The sequence below is a fragment of the Tupaia chinensis genome, unplaced genomic scaffold (assembly GCF_000334495.1).
Source record: "Tupaia chinensis unplaced genomic scaffold, TupChi_1.0 Scaffold000097_1, whole genome shotgun sequence".
Lineage (NCBI taxonomy): Eukaryota > Metazoa > Chordata > Mammalia > Scandentia > Tupaiidae > Tupaia > Tupaia belangeri.
The window spans coordinates 1,687,970-1,695,481 of record NW_006159559.1 but is presented as its reverse complement, the minus strand read 5'-3'; the positions used below and the strand labels follow the sequence as shown (position 1 = coordinate 1,695,481).

The 7,512-nt window shown below is 35.5% G+C and overlaps 1 pseudogene; it reads left to right on the top strand.

The window, feature by feature from the left end:
• The first annotated feature begins 414 nt into the window (after positions 1–414).
• LOC114006883 (uncharacterized) lies at positions 415–497 on the top strand (annotated as a pseudogene).
• The last annotated feature ends 7,015 nt before the right edge of the window (positions 498–7,512 follow it).

The following is a 7,512-nucleotide window of genomic DNA, read 5'->3' as shown; positions in this document are numbered from 1 at the left end:
GACATAAAATAAGCAAAGAGATTCAGGATCTAAATGATACCATAAATAAGATGGACTTGATAGACATATATAGAACTTTCCACCTAAAAAACACAAAATGTATATTTTTCTCATCCCCTTATTGTACTTTCTCAAAATTTTTCCACATTATAGGACAAAAAAAAACAGCGCTTATATATTCAAAGGTAGAGAAACTATATCCAGCATATTCTCTCACCATGATGGAATTAAATTTTATATTAATCTCAAGAAACACCCTCAAAAATACACAAATACATGGAAACTAAACAACTTACTTCTGAATGACTTCATGACTACTAAAGAGATTCAGACTTAAATTAAAAGATTCATGGAAACAAATAATAATGAGTGCACAAGTTCCATAACTTATGGGACACTGCAAAAACAGTCATCAGCTTTGCGCAGTGGCAGTGTCGTAGCCAATGAGGTTTATCCGAGGTGCGATTATTGCTAATTGAAAACTTTTCCCAAAAACAGTCGTCACAGGGCAGTTCATAGGAAATAGTGTGCACAAGAAAAAGATGGAGGTGCCGAAAGGACAACCTAACATCATGCCTCAGGGAATTGAGGGTCCCAGCCGACTGCCATTTTTCACAGAAGCCCGGGTCACTCATTTTAGTTTACATTCTTGGCATCTTTTTTCTTTTCTTTTTAAAGAATTACTTTATTTAACTTTATTTGTTTATTTATTTATTTATTTTAATTTGACCAGAGAGGAACAGAGCAAGTGAGCAAGCAAAAGAGAGAGAGGAGAGAGAAAGAAGAGAGAGAGAGGGGAAATGAGAAAGCAAACTGCCAGGTCTGAGACTCAAACTGCGGTCAGCCAAGTGGGAGTCCAATGCCCTTAACCACCATGCCACCTGTTGGTGGCTCTTTTCTTTTTGGAAGAGAGATTTTTGCTATGGGATGTGTGAGCTCACAGAGAGTGAAGCAAGCCAGGCTATGAAAGAGAGACATTGTATATACCTACTTAATATATACCGAGTGTCCACACTCTGTGCCTGAAAGTGATTGACTAAAGGATATAGAAACACTGTAAATGGATGTGAATACCAGAGATAGTGTGTATCAGAATATAGTCTGAGGAAGGATATTTAGAAGAAAAATAAGAGAGGCAAAGCATTAATGGGACAAAGAAATGTGGTATTATCTGTTGAAGATAATTTTATAGTTTCATCAACTGGACTAGGGAGAAATGTTCACATGTTGGAATATTCACTTTGTAAGCTAAATAATGTGATTGAATGTATAAAAGAAAATGAAATTAAAAAAATAAAAAGAAAAACCTTGTTCTTTAAAAACAGAGAAAAGTCCAGGTCCCAATGGCTTCACTGCTGAATTTTACAATACTTTTTAAAGAAGAGGTAACCCCCATTCTATGCACACTGTTTCTAGTGATCCTAAAGGAAGGAGCCCTTCCAAAATCATTCTATGAAGCCTCCATTACCCTCATTCCCAAAATGGATAAGGATACAACAAAAAAGTAAACTACCAACTTATGTCTCTGATAAATAAAGATGCAAAAATTCTCAACACAATACTTGCTAAAATGGATAAGGATACAACAAAAAAGTAAACTACCAACTTATGTCTCTGATAAATAAAGATGCAAAAATTCTCAACACAATACTTGCTAACCGTATTCAGCAGCATATAAAAAAGGTTATTCATCATGACCAGGTAGGCTTTATCCAGGGATGCATGGTTGGTTCAACTTATGCAAAACCATAAATGTAATACACCATATTAACAGAAAGAAAGATAAAAAAAAATTATCATCTCAATTGATGCAGAAACAGCATTTGACAAAATACAACATTCCTTTATAATTAAGACTCTTAGTAAAATTGGCATAGAAGGATTGTCTCTCAGCATAATAAAAGCCATCTATAAAAAACTCCTATATCTAACATTATACTGAATGTATATTCCACTAAAAATTGATACAATACAAAGCTGCCCACTTTCTCCATTTCTATTCAATATTGTACTGAAAGTCCTAGCCAGTGTGATCAGACAAGAGAATGAAATCACAGGCATTCCAATAGGGAAGGACGAATTGAAATTATCCCTATTTGCAGCTGACATGATTGTATAGATAGATGGCCCAATAGTATCCACAAAAAAACTTCTCAAAGTAAAAAATTCATAAAGAGGAGGATATAAAATTAACTTACAAAAATCTATAGCATTTCTATACACAAACAACAAGCAGACAGAGACAGAACTGAAGAACTGAAGAAAGTAAGCCCATTTACCATAGCCACAAGAAGTATAAGATACCTAGGAATAAAACTAACCAAGGAAGTCAATGACCTCTATAAGGAAATCTATGAAAACCTTAACAAGGAAATTAAAAGGACACAAAAAAGTGGAGGGACATCCCTTGTTTCTGAATTGGCAGAATTAATATAATGGAAAAAACAGCAATCCTACCCAAATTAATCTACATATTTAATGCAACTCCTATAAAATCACAACATACATTATTCACAGATCTAGAAAAGACAACCATAGAATTTGTCTAGAATCATGAAAGACCCCATATTACCAAAGCCATGCTGTGCAAGAAGAGTGGAGTGGGTGGCATCTCACTTCCTGACCCAAAAATATATTACAAAGCTATGATCATCAAAACAGCATGGTACTGGCACAAAAACAGACATGGGGGCAATGGAATAGAGTAGAGACCCCAGAAATAAACTCCAAAACATACAGCCAACTGATCTTTGACAAAGGGTACCAGTCAATCCAGTCAGAAAAGGAAAACCTCTTTAGCAAATGGTTCTGGAAAAACTAGGTATCCACCTGCAGAAAGATGAATCCAAACCCCTATGTGTAACCATTAACAAAAGTAAACTCAGAGTGGATCAAAGATCTAAACCTAAGACTTCAAACTATAAAACTACTGGTGTAAAACACTGGGGAAACTCTGGGAGAAATTGGGGTAGGCAAAGACTTCTTATGCAAGACCCCTAAAGCACAGGCAATAATCTCCCAAATAGACAGGAGGGATTACATATCATTAAGAAGTTTCTGCACAGCAAAGGACACTATAATTAGTGTGAATTGACAAACCTCAGACTGGGAGAGCATTTTTGTTAACTGTGTCTCAGATAAGGGACTGATAACCAGAATACACAGGGAACTAATGTGGCTTACCTGGAAGAAAACGATTAATCCAATTTAAAGATGGGAAAATGAGCTGAATAAAGAACTCTCTAAGGAAGACATGCAAACAACCAAAAAGCATATGAAAAAATGCTCAACATACCTCATCATTAGGGAGATGCAGATCAAAACAACAATGAGATACCATGTAACCCTAGTCAGAAGGACAAAGATTAAAAAAAAAAAATTGGAAGTGCTTGGAGGGGAACTAGTCAGAAGGGCAAAGATTTTTTAAAAAAAAATTGGAAGTGCTTGGAGGGGAAAACTCCTTCATTGTTGATGGGAATATAAATTGGTCCAGTCACTGAGGAGAACAATATGGAGGTTCCTCAAAGACCTTCAAATAGAACTACCATATGATCAAGCAATTCCACTCCTGGGTATCTACCCAAAGGACAGGAGAATGCTCAGCTGGAAAAGCTCTTGCACAGCTGTATTTGTTGCAGCGTTATTCATGATTGCTAAGACATGGAATCAACCCAAATGTCCACAAACAGATGAATGGATTGAAAAAGTGTGGCACATATACTCCATAAATAGTATTCAGCCATAAAAAACAACAAGGCCCTGGAATTTCATAGAAAATGTATGACTATGGAAGATTTGTTGCTGAGTGAAGCAATTCAAGCTATGAAAGGGAGACACTGTATGTCTCCACTTAACCATCCTACTCTATGGTAGAGACTGAAAGACTAGAGGACATGAAAGCATTAAAAATTGTTATGGACACTAGAGGCAGAGTGGAAAGGGAGTGTGGGAAGGGAAGAATGTAGGAAAGGAAATTTGAGGAAAAAAATAAAGAGGTAAGATCTTTGTAAGATACAGATATGGTTTATTATCTATTGATGAGGACATGTAAAATATTCTCAACTGAGCTGGACTGAGGTATATATCACGCTGGGTAAAGTTTCTTTGCAATCTAGATGATCTATAGCGATTTAATGTATAAGTAATAATAATAATAATAATAATAATTAAATAAATGCAAAAATACCCAAAAAACAAAAACCACCTCATGCCCTGTGCACGTGCTTGCATGTGCAAGATCCTGGGAAGAGAATGGAGGAGAAGGAATTGCAGCGTGGCATCCTTCTGGGGAGCTTTTTCTTGCTTTCCCTCTCACTGTCTCTCTCTCTCTGTAATGAGCTCACATGTTCTAAGACAAAAACATCTAAAAACCCCCCAAAACTCAAAAAAAAATCTGAAAAGTCAATGAGGACATACCTAGATAGAAGAGACAGAAGGAGAAATCAACCATACAGAGTGCTTTACCATGGGGCAAAGAAAGAAAAGAATGGAGTTAATTTCTATTAATATCTAATGAGTCCCAATTGTTTAATATACAAATAACATAACGTTTAAAGTTTGGGAATACTTTATATTCCCACTTGTCCACTGTCATCCTTTTGCTAATGAGAACAGTAAGATACAATATGGTTAAGCATTTTTCCAAAGTCATATGACTTTCAGTGGCAAATTGAGTTTAGCAAACAAGTCTCACGATTCATAGTTACTGTTGGCAATAGAAAGACTTTGCTTTACAAAAGCGTTATAATATAGCAATACTCCAATATTTATCTTTTATTATCCTTGCATCATCAATTTCCAATTACCCAAATTCTGTCCCTAGAAGTCACATTGCTCTTTTTCTATTGTCTTTATATATGTACCCACCTACATCTTTCTCACAAAAGAAAACTTTCCAAAAATTAATCTAATAAATGGGCACAACTAAAAAAAAAAAAAAGAAAAAGAAATAAACTTTGTTCTTATCAAGTATAATACTAAATATCCAGTCTCACATTATTGGCCTCATTTGTTTTTTCTTAATATTCAGAGTTTTCTTTTTTGCATGACTTCTTTGCCTATGGAATAGAGATTAATTACTTTTCTAGACATGACTGACTTTTGCTAATTATAGTAAAGCTAAATTAATTAATATATATTAAGAACTTTTATATTAATATAATCAAAAGATTTTTCTGTTAGTGGGAATGTAGATCATCCAGCTCTGCCTCTGATACTGTCCAGGTGTATTAGAATTCTGCTGCTGATGGGAACATAAAACTGAAAGGATCCATGGAAACCATCCAGCATGAATCCCAGTTCTCCCCCATGCACTTATTTTAAAGATATATAAATTTATTTTTGGCCAGAACTGTCATCTTCCAGTAGCACAAAGGGAAATTTTTTGGAAAGAGAAGAGACACCTGATATATGTTCTCTAGGCCTTTTAGAAAACATGGAGTGGTTCCTCTGGCAACATACATGCGAACCTACAAGAAAGGCGATATTGTAGACATCAAGGGAAAGGTTACTGTTCAAAAAGGGATGCCCCACAAACGTTACCATGGCAAAACTGGAAGTCTACAATGTTACCCAGCATGCTGTTGGCATTGTTGTGAACAAACAAGTTAAGGGCAAGATTCTTGCCAAGAGAATCAATGTGCCTGTTGAGCATATTGAGTATTCTAGGAGCAGAGATAGCTTCCTAAAACGTGTAAAGGAAAATGACCAAAACCAGAAGAAGCCAAAGAGAAAGGTACCTGGGTTCAACTAAAGTGCCAGCCTGCTCCACCCAAAGAGGCATACTTTGTGAGAACCAATGGAAAGGAGCCTGAGATTCTGGAACCCATTCCCTATGAATTCATGGCATGATAGGTGTTAAAAATAAACTAATCTGTGGTCTATATTTTTAAAAAAGATACATAAACTTCTACTTTTCCACATAAAACATTAAAAAAGTGGTTGCTACTCTGGAAAAAATCTATTTTTTAAAAACAATTTCTAGACCATGTAAATAAAAGCTCAAAAACATTATAAAATTAGACTCAAAATTGTAATTACCTCATTAAATGACTGAATTTTATATTGACTCCAGAATTGATTTTATTACCTTTATTTGCTTTCAGTTTCACAAAAGTTGAGTTATTATTGTGGGTATTTTCTTTTTCAAATGAGACTTTATTTTTTTCTTGATAAGGTATACTGTTTGTTCTTTGAATTAGTATAGGGGTTCTTAGAATACATTAGCATCAGATCTTGGTTCTGATATTTTTTACTGCCAGCGAGGCTAAGAAGTAGTGCAGCACTTTGGGCAAACTTAATTTCTGTAAACTGAGGGTCCCTATTTGTAAGATGAGGTTAATATTATCACCCTCCCAGGGTTTCTTTAAAGATTAAGAGAGTTAATGACATATATTAAAGGTTCATTACACAGTAGGTGCTAGAGATAAGATGGTATTAATCACATGCTATGGTTTGAATGTCCCACAAAATGTATTGAGATTTGGTTGTTAAGCTTTAAAGAAGAGACTTAATCTAATTGTGGTGTCAGAGGTAGGACTTTCCAAAAGTGATTAGGCATCAGTGGGGAGTAGGGAGGATGATTAAGTCCTGGGAGGTTTATAAGGAGAATGAGACCAGAACAGAAAGAGACTTGTGACCACTAACATCCCGTTCTGCTCTTGCCCCCATGAGATGAGCTTTGGGACTCTGAAAACTCCTCACCAGATTTAGCCCCTGTACCTTGGGCTGAAGAAACTTTGATTTTTATAAATTGCCTGGACTCAGGCATTTTCTGATATTATCAACAGAATGAACTACACAATGCTCTGTTCTATTTTATTCCATCATTACCTCTGATGTACTATGACAGTGTCAGAAGAAAATGGCAGAAAAAGGGTTAGCACGTTGTACGAGATTGTAGCTCACTAACGTTTCAAAGTAAGGCCATCGAATACTTTTCTTAGATTATTATCTGATACTTCTGGATTCCTTTTAGCTCTCTCTCCCATAATCAGGAAGTCCGCAAAAGATGAGTGTGACTGATCACAACATGAACAAACTTCTGTTGAATCCAATTTAGGTCCATGGGTTCTGAACATTGATCCTTATTGCGGTGCTTGATGCACACAAAATAAACAAAATTCTTTATTGTTACAAAAACTTAAAGGTTTAATTCTGCTATTCACATAATGCTTTAATGTGGTGGAAGCCAGGATGAGATGGGAAGTGGCAAAACCCCACTCCAGCGTGATTGTGAAGCCACAGAGTGAGTGGCATCAGCAACACTTGGCTCAGATCCACTGACTCTGAAGCATTACGAGTCACTCAATTTAATTAAAAATCACCACCAGACATTGTTATTAGATGAAGTTATGAAATGATTTGCTGTAGCAGCAGGGACTTATAGGTCTTGTGTGCGACATAAAATTTTAATGAAATGGGCATTTAAAGATTACTATTATAGTATATTATGTAGTCTATGATTAAAGCATTAAATTATTTTTACATAATAAACCAAGATAAATGCAAGGT